This window comes from Pan paniscus, chromosome 6, assembly GCF_029289425.2.
Source record: "Pan paniscus chromosome 6, NHGRI_mPanPan1-v2.0_pri, whole genome shotgun sequence".
In the NCBI taxonomy this organism is placed as follows: domain Eukaryota; kingdom Metazoa; phylum Chordata; class Mammalia; order Primates; family Hominidae; genus Pan; species Pan paniscus.
In genome coordinates, this window is record NC_073255.2 from 59,049,645 (window position 1) to 59,074,310 (window position 24,666).

The window sequence follows — 24,666 nt, forward strand, 5'->3', positions numbered from 1 at the left end:
AAATTGGAATTCACATTTGGACTTGACCAAGTTAAGTACAGTTGGTCAAATCCAATGAGAGAAAGACCAGAACAACAAAAAGAACTCCAACAATATGATTACTGAGTGCTCTAAAGGTAAGGAGAAATTAAGACCAGCTGGTTGTCAGTTTCAACCTTTAGCCATTTAGGAGAATTTCCAAGACCAAAAAAGCCCCAATTCAGCTACTTACCTAGGATTGGGGTCCCAGCTAAAGACTGCTCTCTACCTTCCTAGAAGCAGGAAAAAACTGAAACGCGCCTTCCCTGTTGGAAGTGAGCTGAAACTCCAAAAGGATTTACCTGTCTTCCATCATCATGGGAAGCAGGAAAATTTGCCTTTTTTGTTGGAAGCAAATAAAACTCCAGAAAAAGAATCACACAGCAAAATAAACATTGGATCTCAACCAAATTTTGGGAGATTAGGGATTCTCTGGAGGGAGGGGAACTCCTAGGCCTCAGCAAATTGTCCTGTTGGTTTTAGCCACAAGGATGGCTCAAGCTGATGCTAAGCACTGATAGGAGATTTGCCAAATCTCAGAACCTCCACTCAGAATCCCTCTGTGGTTACCAGTTTGTGAGACAGAAAGTATCTGCGACAAGTCTCAATCAATTTAGAAAGTTCATTTTGCCAAGGTTAAGGACGCATCCATGACACAGCCTCAGGAGGTCCTGACGACATGTACCCAAGGTGGTCGGGGCACAGCTAGCTTTTATACATTTTAGGGAGACATAATACGTCAATCAATACCTGTAAGATTCACATTGGTTCAATCTGGAAGGGCAGGACAACTCGAAGTGGGGGCTTCCAAGTCACAGGTAGAATTAAAAATTTTCTGATTGATAATTGGTTGAAAGAGTTATTATCAGTAGAAAGGAGTGTCTGGGTAACAATAAGGGGTTGTGGAGACCAAGGTTTTATCATGCAGATGAAGCCTCCAAGTAGCAGACTTCAGACAGAATAGATTGTAAATGTTTCTTATCAGACTTAAAGTCTGTGTTGAAGTTAATGCTGTGTTGATGTTAATGTTTAATGAATGCCCTTAGCCAAGAGGAAAGGCCTTAGAATTTAAGTTTTTGTTTACAAGAGTTAGCAATCAGGGTTGGTTTTTTTCTTTCACAAAACTAAAACTTCCACTATTATATCTAAGACAAAATTGTCTAATCCAAGGACACGTTTTACTTCTGTGATTCCTTCCAAGAGCTTTACAATGGTAGCTCTTACCTTTAGGTCAATGATCCATTTTGATTTCATTTTCATATATTGTCTGAAGTAGGGGTTCAATTTTATTATTTTACTCGTAGAGCTACAGTTGTTCCAACATCACTTTTTCAAAACATTATGCTTTTCTCTGTTGAATTGTATAGATATTTATCAAAAATCAATTGAGGATAAATGTAGAAATTTGCTTCTTGAATCTCTCAATTCTATTCAATTTGGAAAGTATTGTCATCTTAACAATTTTAAATCTTTTGATCTATGAACATGGGATGTCTTTCCATTTACTAATTATGTTTGTTAAATTTATTCCTAAGTATTGTTTTGTATGCTATTGTAAATGGAATTGTTCTCTAATTTCATTTTTGGATTGTTTATGGATAGGATATAGAAATACAACACTTTTTTAAAAATTCAAGGTAAGGCATCGTAGCTCATGCCTGTAAACTCACAACTTTGGGAGGCCAAGCTGGGAGGATTGATTGAGGCCAGAAGTTCAAGGCTGCAGTGAGCCACAATCCAGTATCACTGCCCTCCAGCCTGGTTGACAGAGCAAGACCTTGTCACAAAAAACAAAACAAAAACAAATTTATATTATATCTTGCAGCCTTACTAGCCTTATGAGCTCTAGTAATGTTTGTGTTTTCTTTAGAATTTATATATACATGATCAGATCATCTGCAAAGAGAGAATTTTACCACTTCCTCTTCAACCTTGATGTCTTTTTAATTCTTGACTAGTTTCCTAGGCTAAAATTGCTAGTATAATATTCAGTACAAATGGACAGAACTGATATCTTTGTCTTAATTATGAATGTAGGAAGAAAACACTCAGCATCTCACCATCATGTATAATGTTATCTATGTGCTGTTGTTGTTGTTGTTTTTGTAGATTTCCTTTGTCAAGTTTAGAAAGTTCCCCTTTTTTCTTAGTTTGTTGACAGTTATATCATGAAAGTGTACTGTATTCTATCTAAGGGTTTTATTTGGCATTAACTGGGGTTATTATTTTTCCTTTGTTCTATTAATATGATATATTACATTCATTAACTTTTCATATTGAAACAACTTGGCATTCCTGGCATAAATCCTACTTAGGTCACAATTTATAATCATTTGACACAGTACTAGATTTGACTCGCTATTATTTTGTTGAGGATTTTGTGTGCATTTTCACAAGAGATATTGAAATGTAGTTGTGTTCGCCAGGTGTCACAGTAATATTGACTTCATAGAATGGGTTGAGAAGTGTTCCTTCCTCTTCTAGTTTTGGAATATTTTTGTGAAGAATTGGTATGAATTATTCCATGAACATTTGGGTGAATTAATCAGTTAAGCCATCTGGACCTGATCTTTTTTTTTGGCAAGTTTTAAAATTTATTACTAAGTAAATATATTTGTTTTCAGTCTATTCAGATTTTTATTTCTTCTTGACTCATTTGTGATCATTTATGTATTTCTAGACTTTTATCCTGGTTATGTAATTTGATGAAATACAATTGTTTATGGTATTTCATTTTAATCCTTTTTATAAGGTTAAGTAATAATGCTTCTTATTTCATTCTTGATTTTAACAATTTGAGTCCCCAAAACTTATCATCATTCACATTTTAAAATTAATCTTGATAAAGGTCTGTCCATTTCATTGGTCTTTCAATAAATAACTTGGCTTTTTAAATGTACCCTATTGCTTATCTACTCTCTATTTCATTTATTTCCTTTCCAATCTTTGTTTCTGCCTTCTTTCTGCTTGCTTTGTATTTAGTTTGTTCTTTTCTTTCTAGTTTCTTTAAGTGGAATGTTAAAGTTTTTTTTAAGACAGTTTAAAGTACAGGTTGCTTACCGCTACATATTTCTCTCTTATCACTGCTTTAGCTCCTTCACAGAAGCTTTGCTATGTTTTATTTGATTTTCATTCATCTCAAAATATTTTTATAATTCCCTATGTGATTTATTCTTTCACTCACTGATAATTTAGCATTGTGTGGGGGTCTTTTTAAAATTTCCACATTTTTTAAATTCCCCAGTTATTTCTATTTTTGAGTTCCAGTTTTATTTCATTGCAGTAAGAGAACATACTCTGTATTACTTAAATTATTTTAAATTAATTGAGGCTTATTTTGTGGCCTGACATATGCTCTGTCCTGGACAATTTCCATATACAATTGAGTAGAACTTATATTCTGTTCTTTTTGGATGGAGCGTTCTGTACATGTCTTATCATCTATAATGATAGATAACATCTGTCATCTACAGAGGTCAAAATGATGTGCAGAGTTGTTTGAGTCTTCCTTATTAATTTTTGTCTAGGTGTTTTAACCATTTTTGAAAGTAGGGTATTGAAGTCTCCAACTAGTTCTCTTAAATTGTAATTTCTCCCTTTATTTTTACCAGTTTTTGCTTCATATATTTCAGGCTTCTGTTGTTAGGGCATACATGTTTATATAATTGTTATGCTTTTCTCATGGATTGAACTTATCCTTATAAAATTTCCCTCTCAGTTTCTAGAAATAATTTTTGCCTGCAAATACATATTGTTTTCCATTAGCATAACTATTCTAGCTCTCTTTTGTTTACCATTTACATGGTATATCTTTTTCATCCTATTATTTCTAAACTACTTTTGTCTTTGTATATAAATTGTGTATTTTATAGACAGGATATAATTAGATTATGTTTTTGTATCTGCCAATCAGTTCATTTGTATTTAATATAATTTTTGTTAGGATAAAATTTATGATTGCCATTTTGCTGTTTTTTACTTCTTATTTCTCTTTTGTTGGTCTATTTCTTTATTACTGTCTTTTATGTTAAATAGATATTTTCTAGTATATCATTTTAATTCCATTGTCATTTTTAAAAATAATATTTTAGTTATTTTCTTAGCAGTTGGCATGAGATTAAAATGAGCATCTTAATTTGTAACAACTTCACAAGTTTGTTTATAGCTATTTATAAACAATGTATTTATACTGTATTTTATAGTTATTTTTACTGGTACTACTATTTTTTCATATGGGTTTGAATTACTGTCTAGAGTCCTTTCATTTCAACCTAAAGAACTCTCTTTAGTATTTCTGATAAACCAAATCTGCTAGAGATAAATCCCCTCAGTTTCTGTTTACCTAGGAAAGTCTTAATTTCTGCTTCATTTTTGAAGCAAAATTGTGCTGGGTATTGAGTTCTTTGTTGACAGTCATCTTCTTTAAGCACTGTAAACATGTCATCCACTCCCTTCTGCCCGCCATGATTTCTTGTGAGAAACCTGCTGTTAATTTTATTGAGGATTCCTTGGACATGACAAGCCATTTCTCTCTTCCTTCTTTCAAGATTTTTTCTTTAATTTGGGTTTTTGACATTTCGATTATGATGTTTCTAGGTGTGAAAAATCTTTGAGTTTATTCTACTTGCTATTATTTCAGGGTTTTTTGATGTGTAAATTAAAAGTTTTCATTGAATTTGGGAATTCTTGGCAATTATTTCCTCAAGCATTCCTTCTCTTCTCTCCTACTGGAACTGCCAACATTTAGATGTTCATGTGTTTCATGGTGGCCCATAATTTTCTGGTTTTTCATTTGCTTCTTTCTGTTTCTCAGACCAGATAATCTAAATTAACGTATCTTCAAGTTCACTAAACTTAAAGATACATTAATTGCCCGTTGAAATCTCCTGTCGAGACATTTTAATAAATATGTTATTTTACTTACTGTTCTTTTCAACTCCAGAATTTCTATTTGGTTTACTTAGAATTTGTATCTCTTGCATTGATATTCTCTGTTTGATTTACTTTTATAGTTTCCTTTAACTATTTGGACATATTTTAAATAGCTGATCTAACATTTGTATCTAGTAAGTTCAATTTCTGGTATTCTCCCCGGATAGTTTATATTGAGCTTTGTTTTCTGTATATGAACCATATTTTTTGTTTCATTTTGTATCTCATTTTTTTCATTTTGTATCTCATAATTATATAATGTAGCAACTATGAAAATCAGATTTCTACTCCCTATAATTTATTTTTATTATTACTGTTTGTCATATTGATGTTATTGCTATTTGTATAGTGACTTTCCTAAGCTAATTTTGCTATGTGTGCATTCTTTGTTACGTAAGGCCACTGAAGTCTCTGTTTTTGTAGTTCAGTGGTCAGCTAATGAGTGGACATTAATTTTTTTGAACCAGTAAGACTCCCAATCTTGCTGAGAGAATGTGTGAGCTGGGGCATGTGCAGTTTATATACACTGCTTTACTCTTTGCTTTCTACTTTCACAGAGCCTCAAAATCAGTCAGAGATGAGAAATTGGGAACTTATCAGATTATTTCTCAGCATGTGCCCAGATCTGCACATGGATGTGGCCCTCTAGATTCCCAGGATATTTCTAGGCTTTTCAAAGCTCTTTAGGATTGTCTCATTCCCCAGCCTTTCAAGTTTTTTCAGTTTCTTATTAGCCTTACCTACATCACTGCCTTAGGCAGATGTGAAGTTAAACCAATTGTCACTGATTTCTTTCCAATAAATACCCGAGGGAGAGGGCTATTTGCATTGGACAAGCTCTGAGTCAGTTCTAATAAAGATGAGCTCCATGTAATGGCTTCTCAGAAAACGGCCAGACAGGTCAAATAATGACAGTCCTCTGGAAATGAGATGGTTGAAAAAGCCCCAACCCATTCTTCCCCCAGTAGTGGCTGATTGGCTGCTGGTTTTCATCCGTACGTGATTACAAGACTGGTGGTTTTTAAGGTTTCCTTGGAGCTGAGAAAAGCAGAAGGGGAAGAGGGCAAGTTAAAATGACACAAAGCTCAATCTTATTAAGATTCAGCTTTTTTTCTTGATTAAGCAGTTTTCAGATTATTGCCTGCCTTTGGTTACTTTCCAGGGTTCTGTAAAAGTTGATTTTGACAATTTTTTTTTAACCAGTATTCTCATTGCTTTTATAGAGAAATAAATTTTTGGAAGCATTACACGATTATTCTGGATGTGCCCTCTTATATATTGTTTTAAAATTTCAGTACTGGTTATTAAATTTTCATTGAAGTCGAAGACCTAAGGCACTAACTAATAGTTTGAGCATAAATATACCCTTTAAATCCAAAGTTAATGTCAAAGTTTACTTATCCAGGCAAGGTTTGTAGCAAGATTCTAAGCAAGTAACAATATAAAATATTTTGTAGTATAATTGAAGAAAGAGATAATTGAAATTAAATGAGATAAATTTAATTCAAGAAGATACAAAAGGGAGTAAATCCAAAGGAAATAGAAAAATTTAATAGTAAAAATTAAATATTAAAATTAAATAATAAATTACAAATTAATAATTTTTATTTATTGTAAATAAAATTTAAAATAATAATAATAAAGGTAAGAGGAGAAATTAATAAAACAGGAAAAGAGGAACTATAGATATAATAAAATATTAGGATACTTTTACTTCAAGTAAAAGTTCAGCTCAAATTGGCTTAAAATTAAGAAAATTGCGTAACTCACTCTATTAGTTAGGTTTTCCCAAAAAACCAGAGTATATATATTCTATTATATTTTATGTAATATATATAACTGCATATTGTTATATAGAAATGTAATACAGTTTCATACATATAAATATTAAATATTGAATTGAATAATGAGTATATATGTGTGTGTATATATACTGCATATATACACATATGTGTATGTATTATATATGTGTATGTGTGATATATATATACATACATGGGTGTGTGTATATACATTTTTAAAGCCAGTTTTTGTTTGGAGGTGGACATTGTATACACACACATACATATATGTACATGTATATAAAAAAAGAGAGAGATTTATTTTATTTTAAGGAACTTGTTCACACAATTATGGGGACTGCCAAGTCAGGCCGACCTACTATGTTGTAGTTTAGAATCAGAGTTCTTTCTTCTGTGGAAAACCTCAGGCCTGGCTCTTCAGCTTTCAACTAATTGAATGAGACCTACCCACATTATAGAGAGTAATTAGCTTTACTTAAAATCAACTGATTTTAAATGTTAATCACTTATAAAAACTATCTTTACAGCAACATCTAAACTAGTTTTGACCAAACAACTGGTTACCTTACTTTAGCCAAGTTGACAGAGAAAATGAACCATCACACATGTGAAGGCAGAGTTAGAACAGGATTCAAGTGTGTTGCAGCCGGTGATCTCAGGCCCATTTCTCAGCAGTCCCTCCATATTTTGGCTTCATCTTTAGAGAGGCAATTAGATATCACAGTATTTCCAGGCCTTATATTTTTGCAGAATAAATCCTAGAAGAAGAAAAGATGTCTTCCAATAACTCACTTAGAAAAATAATATTCCCAAATTATTTTACAAATGTCTACTGGCATCACGTCAGGACAGGTGTGTTCACACAACCATTTGAGAATTGATCACTGTCTAGGAAGGCAGAACTACTCCTAAGGTGCTGAGGTCCATGCTGTAGGTGATGCTATGGTTGGCTTCTCTGTGTCCCAGGGAGTAGAAAGGAAGACATAGCTAAACAAATTAGAGATTTTTGGGGAAAGATGGAGGAGTATGGATACTAACTAGCAAGCAGCAATGTCCATCCCCAAACAAAAACCAGTTCTAAAAATAACCTCCAACAACAGCAGTGGCAGTAGCAGCAAAATTCAAAATTCATCCAAAGAAAAAACTGCAAACAAGAATAACTAAATAAGAAAGAAGCAGAATAAACACTTAAAGAAATAAAAGTGGGCATGATTATAACTAAAATGTATCTAATGATTAACAAATATTTTGAACAAATTATGTCAATATTTTATTTTGAACTTAGATGAAAGGAATAAAGTTAAATAGCTATAAATTACAATTATTTGTTTTAAAAGAAGATCTGATTAAAACAACAAAATGAAAAATTTAAATTGTTAGTCACCTGTACTCCTTAACCGAAGGAACTAATTACAGATGGTTTTATAAACAAGTTCTACTAATCTTCAAGAAAAAAAACAATTCCTACCAAATTCAAAGTGATTTAGAGAATATGAACAAAGTAAAACTTTTATTTTTCGTAAGAGTGTAATGCAGCATTGATAAGAAAATAAGACAACTAGAGCCCTCCCCCCCCCAAAAAAAATTAAGGCCCCATCTAACTTATGAGCAAAGTGAAAAATCCTAAATAAAAAATGGTAAATGAAAACTAGCAAAACGTCATTACGAGATAAATTTAGTCTCAGGTGTGAAAAAATATTTCAACGTGATAAATCTATTAATGCAAATTACCACATTAATGGATTTATGTGGAAAAAACCATGATCAGAAGGATGCAAGGAAATACATGAAGATAAAATGAACATTAATAACAGAAAAATCTGAGACATTTAACACGTGCTAGTGACAAAATGTTCCAAGCAGACAAAATAAATAGCTTTAAAATGAAAACTACTTTTTACAAACTCTTAGTAATATCACAGTTGGAATTCAATTTTTACAATATTATAGTTTAAAGTCAGATGGAAGACAATCACAGCCATTGTAACCCTTAGTGCGCTGTTGCCAAAGAAAACCAGAGCTGGACACTAGTTCAGTAAAATTTTTTTAAAAGATTTTGTTTATAAGCTATTGCAATAAAGGAAAATACACCTTGATATAGAATTGGGCTAAATTCTAAATACAGTAAAGACACTAAAGTGTGTATGTCTGTGTGTGTGTTTGTGTGTGCAGTAGGAGTCAGTGGATGGAAATTGCTAAAAGCAGACAAAAAAGGTAAGGGAGATTCTTGCTAAACTAATCTCACAGAATTCCAGCTGAAGACAGGCTAGGGGATCAGGGATCCTCTCTAAACTGCCTTAGCAGGATTCTTGCTAAAACTAGGCTATGCAGTTCTGCAAGAATTGGGGCCAGTTGAGGCCTAGGAGAAAAGAAGGTTGTGAGGAGCCGGACAAAAGTTTGGTCATGGAGAGTGTCTTGTCAGTTCCTCCTCTTGATCAGATGAATTCTTTTTCCTTTGAATAATATAAGTCCTTTTCTCATTCGAGCATCTTTTGTTCATTGGGAGCAGCTGAACCACCTGTTGAGACTTGGTGAAAGCTTTCAATTGCTGTACTATGCGTGCGAGCCTTATGACATTTAGAGAAGAATAGCTATGAAGAGAAACAGCAAAGATAACAGGCTGAGTCAATCTATAAGCCCAACTTTGCAGGTCTTCAGGGATCACCAAAAACATCCCAGGACCTACAGTCTTTCCTTGGTGTTAGTAAAATGGCAGTGATGAAACAGATTTCTTGTTTGCTTCTACAACCTTCTTGGTTATAGGAAAGATTTAAGACAGTTTGTCAGGAGGAAGATGCACCAGTTGTTTCCAACCACCACTCAAGCACCCGCTTCTGCAGCCAGGATCCTGTTGAAGACAGTGTGGCTATAGAGGGCAGCATGCAGGGTTTTCCTGTCATGGGTGAGCCAGGGATTGGAGGCCATTGGTGGCATTGTTCAGGCACAAGGAGAGTTGCTTCTGCAATGAGTAGACGGTGCTGTTGTGGAATTGAACTTTTTCAGCCAGGTGATAGGTTCCTTGGGATGGTTTCCAAAAAGTGGCAATTCTTTTCCACAAAGTAGGGAGGTCATGGATGGAATGTAGGCCCAGTTCTGTAGCTGCTTTCTATAAATAACCTACCAGAGCAGAGATCATCTACAAGGGAACTTGTGATGTCCTGGACACCTCTTTTGTTTCCATGATGAGAGAAACGTGAACAGAAGGCAGTGACTGATGCGTTTAGAAATAATTCAAGAAAAGGTTATTGAACTGAACTGGAGTCAGCTCTCTTGGTGCCGTAAGGCCAAACACCCACATTGAGGTTTGCAGGGGAAGAACGGGCATTTATTTGCAGGGCACCAAGCAAGAAGAATCACACCGTTCATTCTTAAGGCTCAATCTCCCCAATGGCTTGCAAGTAAGGATTTTTAAAGGCATAGAGACAGAGGGCATAGGCAAAGTCATACATCAATACATGGAGACTATACATTGGTTTGACCTAAAAGGTGAGTCATCTTGAAGTGGGAACTTACAGGTCATAGGTAGAGTTTCTGATTTGTGATTGGTTAAGGAGGCAAAGATTTGTCTTAAAACTTAGGGTAAGAAGAAAGGAATGTTAGCTTTGGCTCATGGGTGTGATTTCCTCCAGGCCCTCAGGAAGAACAAAGAATGATGGCCAGAGTTCAGTTTTCAGTTCCCTCTTATCCAAGGTCTATGTGTCCATGGATCCACTCGGTAGGGATCTGGGCTTCTGAAAAACAACTCAGAGACCTATGTTAAAATTCTATCTTTAGTTGCTATAGGGAATATCTCATGACTGTAACGTCCTTGGCTGTTGTTTTAAGCTCCTATTGCCTAATTGCTACCAAGCTGCTCATTTACTTCTCAGGGCTAGCTAGATGCCTGGAGTGTCCCTTGAAGGAATTCAAGATTTTCCTGGTAGGGGAGAGAGTCCTGGCAGGCTCCTAAGACAGGTCTCTGCTCTGTCTCAAAAATAAAAACATTATGAGGAATTGAGTATGATAAAGGGAATAGTAAGATTGGAGAGATAACAAGAATCTGCCCAGTTGGCCGGAAACAGCCAATAGGCATGAGTTCCACAGAAAAAGTTAGAACCATCAGGAGCTAGCCAGGGTCATATAAATAATTATCCAATTGCTGAAGCTGCCAAGATAATTCACATTTTGAGGATGGAAAAGAATTTGCCAGAGGTGGTTAGTCCACATGTGGTTCATTTTGGTCCAGTAAATTAGGTTGGGTGGGGCATTGAGGAGAATTCCATTTGTATGAGGGATGTCTCAGGAATCTGTAGCTTGGAGGCTTTATTTTGGATTTAGTGTAATGCTAGGTAAATGTGATGGCAAATGCTCATCCCCAGAAAGGGGACACTGGTGTAACTAAAATAATACAGACATGACCTTTGTGAAAATAGAAAGGCATAGATTCAAGGTTTTCTCACGATGTATTACTATAGTCTGGTTTAGGAAGGTGAAGGGAAAGAAAGGGCCATAGCAAAAAAATAAAAATAAAAAAATAAAAAAAGCATTTCAATTGATCAAAGAAATCTGGGAAATTCTAGATGTGTCCATGGGAAAGGGGGCACGGCATTACACTCTGTGATGTTGTGGGAAGAAGTGACTAGTGGGGCCAGGCTTTCCAAAGGTTGTGTGGGTGAAGAAGTCTTACTAAGAGGTAAGAAAAGAAAAGGGCAGGGAAGGAGCAGAAACTCCTAAATGTAGGGGCAAAAACATGAAGTTGAATATTAAAGTCAGGCGAGAAAAGTTATGCTGAAGGCAGGGAGTTACTGTGGGCACAAACGACTCTTGAGAAATGAGTTGGGAAGAGCAGGGGGCTCCTAGGCAAAGGGCAAGGACAAAGCAGGAGGATGTAGGAAGGCAAATTAGGTGTGTGCTGTTCCCTGGTCCTGGGCAGAAGCTGACTGGACCCCTCACAACATCATCTGCTTGTTCCATGGATATTAGGACAATTGATGCTTCTCGCTATCATTTGCCTCTAGAGGCTCTCCACAGAGCTTGGTTTGAGGTCTCTGAATGGAAAACTTCTCCAGTCTTAATAACTTCTGCATTTCTTTAGTGGAAAAACTGGAACACAAAATTGAACACCCTGTAATTTAACAACAGTGTTAGCAATAAGTAAAACTGTACACGTTTCCTTCTATCTAAATTCCAGTTTTTTGATGGTGGTGTTTCCAGAGCACTAGATCCCCTGGTAAAGCTGTGTAAGGGACAATCAGGAAGTTCTAAAAGAGGCAGCCTTGACACAGCAATCATAGTCCTGAGTATATTTCATTGCCCTCCACAGTATCTAAGAATGTCAGATGAGTCCCTTAGAATCTTCTGCTAGCCCAGATGACTAAGGCATCTGCATGCCCTTACCTGTGATAATTTGAAAAGGCCGGAACTTATGTGGAGACAGTGGGGAGGATCTCAGAGTCATAGAGTGACAGGCAGCACTGGTGGCCACGGTCAGTCCAATTATTTAAATAGGTTAGCCAGATTAGTGTTGAGGATGCTGTTGGCTTTTTGTATGGTGCTTGGGGACTGAGGTTGGTAAGAGAAGTGGGGTGTTTGTCTAATGTTTATTGTCATTTGAATTTCCTGTATAATTCTGTCAATAGCATATGATTCTTTGCCACTAGAGATGGTATAGGGGATACCCCAAGTGGAGAAAATTCATTCTAGGAATGCTGAGGCAACTGACCTTCCTGAGGGATTTCATCAGGAAGAGTCCGGGTTGGTGGAAGGAAGTGAAAGTTGCTTGCCATCCTCGCCCTAACTTCACAGTTTTTTTCCAGGGTTATGTTTCTGGCAGATGAGGCAAGTGGCAATCGCTTGGTCCAAACACAAATGAAAAAATCCAAACTATTGTTTGTCTAAAATATCTCATATTTTGTCCATTCCATACTGAGTCATGTTGTGTGGCCACACAGTGGCTCAGGCAGTAGACTTCAGAGCAGCCAAATGGCGGCCTTGTTGTGTCCTAAGTGCATCTTAAAGCATTTGTCTGAGCCAAGCAGCCAAGGAGGGGATGAATACTTCTACCAGGTGTTTAGGGCCTTGAAGTGGGACCCAGACTCATCGTTCCAAAGTTTGGAAAGGGTCTGGCTGCCTTGAGTGGTTGGGAAAATGGCTGTTAATTTAACACACATAAGTGGCCAATTTATTTCTCCAGGCATCAGCCGAGCTTTTCCTACTGTGTCCCTCAGTTTTAACACTAGCCATCTACCAGGGTGCTAACAATCCTTCTGGAGGTTCTGCTGTTAGATGTCTGCTTTTGCCTGGTGCACAAGCTGCTGTCATGTATCCTCTTTTACAACATATCCACATCATGTACTACCTCAAAGGTACAGTGGCTATAACAGTACTATAAACCCTAACCTTTGTTTCCTCTGCTTTTTTGCAAGCCTGAATGAGAGCAATAACTTGGCCACCCTGGCTGATTTAACATTTGTCAGGGCTTGATATTCAAGAGGTTTGTGTTGATAAGTGATGACATATCCATTCCAGAAGGTTCCATTCTCCCTCTAAAGAGGGAGCCATAGACACAAAGGTTGAGGTCAACTTGGCGGAGGGGCTCTCCAATAAATCTAGCCCAGGACAAGATCTAGTGTTAATGACACGTTCATGGTGGCATCCCATCAAAGGGCAAAGAAAGCAAAGTTGGCAAGGTTAGGGTTTTGATGATGATATATGGTGATTTGAGAGGGAGAGTGTAGTGAGCTTTCATGAGGTAAGTCAAGATGCAGAAAAGTGCTATGTGTTTTCATTAAGCAAGAAGGGCCTGTATAGCAAGGGGAACATGTGTGCCATTTGGTTGACCTAATACCACATCAGTGGTATTTTGGACATGCTTTGCAGTTCTAGCCATGGCTCAAAGGCAACAGTCATGGCTCAAAGGCCTTAGCTAATGGGTCAAGCTACTGGGTCAAGGCCAAAATACAATATTACAGAGGTCTCTGGTATCCATTATGTTTCTAGAATAATATACCAGGGCATGACCTCCACATTTATCCATGAACAAGGGAAAAGTCAGGAAGTAACTGGGGAGTCCAAGCACGGGGGAGGGGTGTGAAAGTACAGAGCCCTTAAAATTATCAAAAGCATTTTTGGATAGCAAGTCTCAGACTACTTGGTTTGGAGATGACTCCTTAATCAGGGCACAGAGCACTGCAGCAATCATGGAGAAATTAGGTACCATATCCTACAACATCTCGCAAGGCCCAAAAACTTCTCAGCATTACTTTGTTTCAAAAAAAGGAAAGTATTAAATAGTAGAGGTTTGGTCTGTGGAGTGAGTTTTACCGTGGCCCAGATACCACAGACATAGTAAGTGCCACTGAATTTTGTCTCTAGCCACCCTGTGATCCTCTCTTGCTCATGCCTTAAGAAGGTGCTCAGTGACCTAACTCTCAGTACCTAGAAGGAGGTCATCCACATACTGGAGTAAAATGGCATCACTTGGGAAGACAAAAATTGACACCTAGAGTGTTCAAGAGGTAGGTAGAGGCCTCTGTAAATCCTTGGGTCATACTAGTCTGCGTACATTGTTGGATATTTCTGGTGAAGGCAACCAAGTATTGGAATTCCTTATGAAGGGGTATACTAAAAAAGGCAGAAAAAAAATTGATGACAGTGACATATTGAGTGTTGTAAGTGATAACAGACAGTACAGTGGCAGGAGTCAGCACTCAGGGAAACCCAGGTTTGACCATTTTATTGATAGGTCTTAGATCTTGGACTCAATGATACCCTTCCCATTTAGGATTTTAATGACTAAGATGGGAATATTCATAAACTACAAGTGGAGACTAGAAGTTGATTTTTTTTTTCTTTTTTTGGTTTTTGAGACAGAGTCTCTCTCTGTTGCCCAGGCTGGAGTGCAATGGCATGATCTCAGCTCACTATAACCTCCACCTCTCAGGTTCAAGCTATTTTCCTGCCTCAGCCTCCTGTGTAGCTGGGATTACAAGCATGTGCCATCATGCCCAGCTAATTTTTTGTATTTTTAGTAGAGAAGGGGTTTCACTATGTTGGTCAGGCTGGTCTCGAACTCTTGACCTCAGGTGATCCAACTGCCTCAGCCTCCCAAAGTGCTAGGATTACAGACGTGAGCCACCGCACCCTGCCTGAGACTAAAAGTTTTTGTCAAATAAACCTGGGACTACTGAGTACAGCCCTCATGTCCTGATTTTAAATGATATTAGAGAATCTTGAGGACAGGCATGGAAGGACCTATTTCTACTTTAAGGGATTGTACATTCCATACAAATCCAGTATCAGTGAAGTTTGTTTGTTTGTTTGTTGTCCATAGAGAAGAGAAAAATCTGTTTAGTAGTTGATTTAAATTTTTAGCTAAATGTATGGTAGTTTGAAGGCGAGAATGGACTCAGAGAAGTCAGACAAAGCCACTGGGGAAGGGAGACTTAAGGAGTCCCCTGGGGCACAGTGAATTTGATATCCCTGTGGAGAGACAATCTCTTCCTAACAGGATTCCTGGGGGCAGAGCTGAGAAGAGAGTTGGGTTTAGCTTTCTGGAGTCCCATAAGAATATTAAGAGATTGAGGCAGAGGCAAACAATGAGGCAAATTATAAAAACCCACCACTCGTAATTTGCGGTGGCCCCAAGGAAGGGAAGAGGAAACGAGGTTATTCCCGTTCCATTACAGGTAAGTGGCAGTTGAGGGCATTGGACATTTTCTTTCTTGGAGGGGTGTCAGTCATTTCCTGGGGAGGCAGGGACTCAGGCTTCTTCCCTCCTCTTGGTGTCCTGGCAAACTCGGGCCCAGTGTCACCTTTTATGATAATGCCAGCAAGTGTCCCAGTCAGTGGGAGCCCACAGTTTCAGAGCTTGCTATTGATTACATTTTCCAGGTTTTTCTATTTCAATTGAAATGCCATAAACTCGTGATGTTTATTTTCCTTTTTATTAAAAAAAATACTGTTTTCATAATACTGAGCTAATGCCTACAGTTTGGATATGTTTGTGTTTACCAATTAATTTTATTATTCTATGCTGTGTCATGCAGCTCTTGTCTCAGACCATTTTCAGTTTGTGGCCAGAGCAGAAGCTGCTTGGGAAGTCAGTTCCAGCCCCAAATGTTCTTCCATGTTGTTTGTAATCAATGGTGGTGGTTAACCACAGTTTCAGCCCTTTTTGGTTTATAATTTTGAATGCATGACCAATCAATTTTAGTGAGATCGTTCTGAGGGGTAGTACCTAGTACTTTTTCCTCTTACTTCCTTCAGTTTCTGATGGGAATCAGGGGAAGTCTGAGATTTTTAATGTTTCTCAAGGTTGATAAAACATTTGGCTTTTTCAAACCAATGGGAGGCATCTCCAGGCCCCTTGAATAAGGATAAGTTGATACGAGTCAGAGAGTTCCAGAGAGTATTTTCTCAGAAAAATTTTTAATTGTTCAGTAAACCTTTCCCTTACCTCCTGGGGGTCAGGAGAGTCCTTGGTGATAACAAGTAATTAAGTATTATCTCTTCGGTGGTCCGCACTTGGAAACAAGTACAGGCTGCGTCTCTGGCTTCACCTACAGGAGAGAGGGCCCAGTGAGCCTGACAGCTCTAGGGAGCTGAAGGACTAGGGGTGAGACATGCAGGGGACATTTTGAGAAAGAAAGATACGGAGGAGGGCTGCGAGGGGACTCCGGGAATATCATAGGAGGGGTATAAAGGGCTAACTGGGTCAGAAAATGTTTTCTGAATACCTTGTTTAAGAAGTTCTTCTTGTTTTAGAGTTTTGAGTACAGCTTGAATTATTTAGTCATTTTTCAGCTTCTTCATACCAAGCAGAATAAGTGAATTGTGCATCCAAGATTTTTGTTTCTTGTTGCTCTAAGTGTCTTCTAGGTGAACCAATATCAAGACAGACAAGGATCCCCAGAAGGGCCATTGTAGGTCAAGAGGGTTTTTAGTAAAGGTTTTCCAGGGTGAAAGAAAGCCAATGGTATTACAGCCACAGCCACAGTGGCAAAGGGTATTGTCCACAGGAGTTTGAGAAGAGAGGGTACTGTGGTTTAAATGTGTCCCCCAAAGTTCATGTGCTAGAAACAATCTCCAATGTGACAATGTTAAGAGGTGGGGCCTAATGAGCTGTGATTAGGCCAGGAGGGCTCTGCTTTCGTGATGAGGTGAATGCCATTATCACAGGAGTGAGCTCCTTTTCAAAGGATGAATTTGTCCCCCTTTTTCTCTCTCTCACCATCTCTTTGTCCTTCCAAGCAGTTGGAGCTGCTGCCCAAGCAGTAGTGAACTGGAGAGAAACAAGCCCTGGGTTTCCAGTGGTGATGTTGGTCTGAAATAAAAGTCCTGAAACACCTATGAAATCTGACATCTCTGCGTAGCCCTAGGATTCTGGTTCCTTGCTTTCGGTTGCAGAGTGGTGTGTTTGCGTCATTGTTGATGTCACCTCCTAAAAAGACCTTCACTTTCTTGCTGCCACATAGCCATATTTGTTGCTCCCCATGTATAGCCTGACAGAATAAATGGAGAGGGAGGTGCTGAATTTGTGTATCACTGGCTGTCAGCTCCTTGTGTTGTTAAGCCTCACACACGTGTGCTAGCATTGAACTGTAGAGTGTCACACACCTGAGTTTGAAAATAAAAGCATATTCTCCCCCAAAAATGGGAGTGACACAGCAAGAAGTCCCTCTCGAGATGCTGGCCCCTCAACCTTGGATTTCCCAGACTACAGAATCATGAGCCAATAAATTTCTGTTCACTATCAGTTCCCCAGTCTGTGGCATTCCATTACAGCAGCACAACTTGGCTGAGGATAAGAGCTTTCAGTAGAGTGAGAACACACAGTTTCTTTAAACTTAGAACAGAAAAACTTGGGACACTATCCCAGCCTCTGCTTCTTACAGAAACTTGCCCCTTACACACAGTGGGGTCTATGGCTCTGTCCCAGCCTCTGTTTGCTTGGGACTGTAATCCAGCCTCAAGCTATACTGAGAATCCTAAGACTCAAAGTCTGTAAACAGACATTTATCTATAGCACTGGGTTTTAGAGCCAGACTCATCACTGCAAACCCAAACAAGCAAGTAGACTGAAGACAAAAAGTCTTAATGCACAAGCTGAGAGGTCCAGTGATCCTATCCAAGAGTTTGGTGGTGGTTCTGATCCAGATCCAAGCTTCAGCAGCAAGAAACTGTCAAAAAGAGAACCAACATCAAACATTAGTTAATGCAGTAAAGACAGATTTTATTCAGAAACTATTGCAACAGGGGAAAAGAAACCTCAGTATAGAGCTGGGATAAATTCCAAATACAGTAAAGGCTGCTAGAGTTTTACAGCCAAGGGGTAGGGAGAAGTCAATGGATGGAACACTCCTAAGAGCAGTCATAAAGGGTTGGGGGGATTCCTGCTAGACCGACCTCACAGGATTCTTGCTGAAGACAGGCCGGGGTTTCAGATGGAAGGGTAGAGGGGACCCTCTCTAAACTGACTTAGCAGGATTCCTGCTAAAACTGGGCAATGCAGGTCTGGCAAGGATGGGAGCCAAGGTTGAGGCCTAGGAGAAAAGAAGCTTAGTGGAGCCTGATGAAAGCTTGGTCAGGGAGGAGTGTCTTACTGCCACATTTTATTAGAAATCAAGACAAACATTGAAACAAGCAAAATGTGTATGTACATATCTAGTAAAATATTTGGAAATAGCAACCTAATTTTTCCTGTTTTAAAATAATACTGTCCATCCAGAAAATAAAAAATATACAGGAAAATGTATATTCAGGCAGATTTGCTGGACAAATTAAAATGTGGAAAACCAACAGAATTTTAACAGCAGTAGCTACTTAGGAGAGCAAAACCAGCAATAAAATATCTTACCTTTTATATTAAAAGAAACTATTTTGATTTAAAAAATAATTTTATTTATAAAAGTGCCATTGAAGTATATCAAAGACAAACTGAATAAAGTAGATAGTCCATTTCATGAATGAAGGAATTCAATTCTGATAAAATTAGTAGTGATGATAATAATAAAGCCAACATTTATTGCACATCTTCCATGGGCCAGGCATCTTTTCCAAGTACTTTACAAAAATCATTTTACTTAATTCTTACAATATTATTTTGGATATTATAAATGATTATGCTCATTTGAAGATGGAGAAGCCAAGGCCAGCAGGGTTTAAACAATTTTTTATAGTCACAGTGAAAGTGAGGAGCAGAGGTGGGGTGTAAGTTTTTTAATTACATAAGCTAAAATTTTAATGAAATTGCAATAAAATGTCCCAATAGAGCAAAGTATTTATGAAATTTTTATAGAAGGTTTATTTTCAGAATATCCAGGAAAATTTAATTTATTAACTTATTTAATCCTTGCAATATGCCCACAAAGAATCTACTGTTACCTCAATTTTATAGATAAGAAAATCGAGGCACAGAAATTTCAAGTCTCAAGCCTGAGGTTACATAACTAGCAGGTTGCAAACACGGATTACCCAGTTCCAAAGTCTATGCTCTTAATATTTACACATTAAATATATCTGTTTGTGTTGCAAATATAAGAAAATGGCAGGATTAATTTTAATGGTAGATGTTTCTGTTATATAACTATAAGTATCTCTATATTCATATTTTAGCAATAAGAAATAAAGCAAAACATATTCTAAGTAGGCAGAGCTGTAGAGGCAAAAGACAGCAATGTGTTTTCACTATCACTGCCAGGTATGGGGCAAAGTAAGATGTATTTGGAAATGAGACTGGAGAAATAAATAGGATCAGGTCAACATCTGTCAGGCTAATGAATCCGAGGTGCATGGCTCTTTGAAGAATTTGAAGTAAGGGATGATGATTCCTGTTATACATAATTTATCCTGGCTACAATGTACAAGGTAAAGAGGTCAAGCAAGATGCAGGCAGAGAAAACAATTAGGAGAATGCAGTAACAGTCCCAATGACAGATGAGGCTTACTTGAACATAAACAGCACTGGTGAGGAGGAGGCCTCGGAGGAAAATATCTAAGTACAAATGGCTAGATGTGGTGCTTAACGGGACACGTTTGGCTTTCATGATTAGAGGCAGAGTGGAATCATTTGACATATTGAGATGGGAAAAACAGGACTGAAAAGGAAATTATTGGATAGTCTAAGCTCGATTGTAAGAAATCCAAAGGTAACACTTAAGCATTTGAGTGAGAAACTCAGGAAGGATGTAAGAACACAGCTAGGAGCCAGCCATTGCAAAATTAGGAAGAGTGTGGGCTAAAGACAGAAGGTTGGTGAAATAGGCATGTTATCCACAATCAAAGGATTAACTTAGAAAAAAGCAGAACAATGGAAACTTAAAAGATAAGAAGCATGAGTGAGCTTGGTAATGGTAGTCAAGAGGATAGAGTTTGAATGAGTAGAGACCTACAGTACAAACAATAGCTTAATCAGACTGAGGTACAGGGAAGTAAGGACAGCAAGAACCATTGTGTTTGGCCGGATGTTATCATTAGAGCCATTGCAGTGCAGCATTAGGTAGGATGCCATGAGTTATCAGACAAGAAAGGATCAAGGTAGAGGCTGAGGATGCGAGCAACTAGTTTGGTTGGAAAAAGTGGAGCTGGGAGAGGCAAAGAGAAACTGTAGCAAGAAAGGAGGGTGAGGTAGATAGAAAGAGGGGATATTGTTACTGTTGTTTTTTTAAATAAGGTCTTTCCAGTATCGGCGGAAAGAGCTAAAACAGGGAGAGGATGAAATGAAAATATAATTCATGAAGTGAGGTCTTAGAGGTGGAATTCAAGTGCATGCTGCATCTGAGTTGGATATAACCATTTAGGAATGAAGCGAATTAGACCAGCACTGCTCAATGGGTGGTCACAGACCTGCAGCAACAGCATTCCCTGCTACACTGAATTAGAATCTCTGAGGCTGGGACCCAGGAATCTGCTTTGTCACAATAGCCCCAGGTGATTCCTATGCACTTTAAAGTTTTAGCAGTGTCATGCATGATTAGAGACTTCAAAAAGGCCACAGGAAGCTTTCTCCAGACAAGATTTTAATATCCACTGTTAGAGTCCAATCTGAGTAAGAACTAGAGCACAAAGGAAAGTAGACAGGTATTTGAATAGATGACTTTTCTGTTGGAGACTTTCACCAAAGGAGACAAATGTGAAATCACCATTTTCATTTCACATGATGTAAACTGCCATCAGCTCTACTGACCATATTTTAAAATTCTAATTTGCATATTGAATATTTATATGTATTTAAAGTTTTTTGTATATATTTACATATTTGCAAACTGATAAGAGAAAATTAGCTTTCTTAGAAAGCAAACATCTCAAAATATTTATGCAAGCCATGTTGTTAAGCAGAATATTAAAATTTAGAAGACTGAAATTATCATAACTGAGAATGTACTTATCAAATGCACTGTGTACATAACATATAAAATACATATGTAACAAACATATAAAATAATATGTGTTGACGTGTTTCCCATTGGATTTGATTCAAGAAGGGTCTCACAGGAGGAAGACTGTGTTACTAGCACTTGATTAGCCTTTAGTCTTCCTGCCCTTGCTCCATCATTCCTTTTCTGGAGAGCACCCCGCTCTCCTCAGGTGCCCACCATTCTGGTGTCATCTACTTGTTGAGTTACCCAATACAGTTTATTGAAGAAACAGCCACCTGTGATGGTGAAAGAAGCACACATTTCCAGCAAGATGCTTTTTCTTCTAATATCGAGTACAATTCCTAGGCCAGAAATTTGAGTAAACAAGTTATATCGTTTTTTTCTTCCAAAGTTTTAGAAACGTCCCAATTTTTCAGTTTATGCCTCAATTTCTGCCTGACAGCAAATAATTGAATCTAGTGGAAGAGCTTTTAAAGTTGTTCTATTTTAATTCCACATTTAGGAATTCTTCATTTTTTTTTTTCCTCCAAATGACATCTCGATGCTGGGGGTCTTGAGTCTTATGGCCTCAGGGAATGCATCTGGTGCACGGTCGTCTTGTGGTTTCCTCATCCGCAATATTTAATGGTGCCTTCTGATCCGTATTTGGCGGCACCTCGCCCATCTGCAGTCCCTGAAGTGGCTAGTCCTTCCCTGCGCGAGCGTCTGCTGAGATGGGCGTGTCCTCAGATGAATTTCACCTCACATAGTCTTTGCTGTTATCTGTATCCTCTCACCTGAGCGCATTTTGGCGTCAACATTTTCCCTCAAGTAATTGCCACGTCCTTCTCAGTGGCAGGGTTGCCCACCCACATTATCCTAAGGGTCAAGGAAACTTGAGTAACCCTTTAGGCACTACCTTCTTTAATGAGCTTTGCTACTTTAAGACATAATTATCTGGAAAGAGATATAATTATCTCTGATTTCACGAAAGATATCTGTCGGTTCTATTATCCAGCCCTAAATGTGACAGGTGGTGTGGCAGAAACAGGTCTCTCCAAGCGACCAGACATCACCCTTATTCATCTCTACCAAGCAACACTTCTATTCTCCTAATTAACCAGGGTGGAGAGAGGGGGCCAGGTTCTTCATCTACTCCCTTTCTGCTGTTTATCGAATTAAAAAAACCCTTATACCTTGGTTCCTTCAAGGACATAGCATTTTGAAATATTGAAATTATTTTTCACTTTCAAATTTATAATAAATATACATGTTTCATTTCTTAATTTTAAAAAATTCTCACCGATTGGCACTAGCAAAACAAAAATCCTAACTTGAAGACATTTTGAACAAAAAAAGACATATTATTATACGTGAAAAAAATACAAGTAGCAAAATTAATTGCTTTGAAAAGAATTTCAAGCAGAAATAATTAAAATAAACCTACTGGGAGATAATTTACACAATTATAGTTATAAAGCTTAACAAAAACAATGATGGGGCTTCAAAATAGTGGAAAGAAAAACTAATACAATTACAGTCAAAAACTGAAATTGTACTGTTGAAGATGAGAACCCAATGAATATGCATCTCCCTCAGGATTTACCATATAGACTAAAATATGCAACAGCAGACGATTAGAGAAACACATTTAAGAAAATTTATGAAAATAAAACTCGGAGCAATGATAACTTAGCCATAAATTTTGCTAAAAAGTCAAATCAGCTATCAGCTTTATCAGATCCAACACATTCTCCCATTTTAGCCAATATTTCATAACATGTGTTTGGACATTGAAATAGAAAGAGAATTCATTAATAATAAACTATCTTTACAATCCTAAAATAATTTATAGTACCCTCATCATAATATAAGGGTCTTACAGAAAATATTTTTTGGAAAAAGTGTATTTTAAAACTAAAATGATTTTTCTTTTTTTTTTTTTTTTTGAAAGATAGAGTCTCGCTCTGTCGCCCAGGCTGGAGTGCAGTGGTGCGATCTCAGTTCACTGCAATCTTTGTCTCCTGGGTTCAAGCAATTCTCCTGCCTCAGCTTCCCAAGTAGCTGGGATTACAGACATGCACCACCATGCCCAGCTAATTTTTGTGGTTTTAGTAGAGACAGGGTTTCGCCATGTTGGCCAGGCTTGTCTCCAACTCCTGGCCTCAGGTGATCCTTCCGCCTCTGCCTCCCAAAGTGCTGTGATTACAGGCGTGAGCTACCATGCCCAGCCCCCCTAAAACGTATTTTTAAAATGTATTTTAAAACTAGAAAAAAAAGTACTTTAAAACTATTTTAAAAGTGTATTTTTAAACTAGAAGGTATAATGAACAATCAGCTGCTTATATCCATTTATAATGAGTAAGACTGGATTTAAGGGAAGTAAAAATACCATATGCCATTTTGTACAAAAATTAGAAAGAAATGAAGAAGCAGATGCAGATTTTAAACCAGATGCTAGAATAAAGATTAGTTTAAGATTAAGGAAGAATAAGCATTCATTTTTGTGCATGACAAGAAAAGCGGTAAATAACCATAAATTAAATAGAGATAATAAGCCAAAACAATCTATATTTTACAAATTACAAATAACATTTAAAGAAGAGAAAGGGAGATATTCTAGCAAATTAACTAGCCCTTATTTAAAGCATAATATCAAAATACATTTCTCCATCATAGAATGGGATTATGTAGGAACTAAATATTATAGAAAATATATTTTGTACCTAATGACCTATACATATAGACAGATACACTTAATGTTACAGATTATATTTTTAAATAGATGATAAGGAAGTGGAGTGATAGTATACACTTTAACAGTAAACCTTGGTGGACAATATCAGAGTATCCTGAAGAACAATAAGTAACTCCAAAATAAATAAACACATTTAATATTCAATTTTCAAAACACATTTTTTTCATTCAGCTTCAACAAATTTAAAAATGTATGGATTGGAAATAACATGATTTTGATTAAAGTTATTAACAAAATTAATATAATCCCTTTATTAATGTGATGTTACTATAATGATATTATGGGGAAATATCTTACAAGGACTTTCAAGTTGATTTTGTTGTCTCTGCATTTACTGCATAACTGCACTGAAACCTTTTTCAACCAAACATGTAATTGGGAAATGCCACATTAAGTAATTTCCTTGTACAGAATTTTAAACTATGTTAACTTGGCTTCTTTTATTTTGAAGAACTGTTCCTAGATGCATATATATTTAGAATTATTTATCTTCTTGACAGAGTTTCTTATGCCTGAAATTTGCATGGTATATATTTTTCAATCATTTAACTTTCAACTTATGTCCTTAGAGTTTAAAGATCTCTCTTTTAAATAGCATTACTTGAGACATGATTTTCTTTTCTTTTTTTGCAGCCCAGATTGATAATCAGCCTTTTAATTGGAGTATTTAGTTCAGTTTTATTTAATAAAATTACGTTGTGGTTTAATTTAACTCTACCATCTTACAGTTTGTTTTCAACTTGTTCCATATTTTGTGTGTTTTCTCCTCTTTTCCTGCCTTGTTCTGGTGAATCAAGTGCTTTATTCTTTCAGTATTCCT

General features: G+C 37.1%; 1 long non-coding RNA gene across 1 annotated transcript in view; it reads right to left on the reverse strand.

Moving 5' to 3' along the window:
• Positions 1 to 15,829: 15,829 nt before the first annotated feature.
• Positions 15,830 to 24,666, reverse strand: part of LOC129398422 (uncharacterized) — a 72,755-nt gene continuing 63,918 nt past the window's right edge. The window contains exons 2-3 of the long non-coding RNA XR_008626250.1: positions 16,469 to 17,911; positions 15,830 to 16,291 (exon numbers count right to left, since the gene is read on the reverse strand). This is a non-coding gene — a long non-coding RNA (uncharacterized LOC129398422). The remainder of the gene's footprint in view (positions 16,292 to 16,468; positions 17,912 to 24,666) is intronic.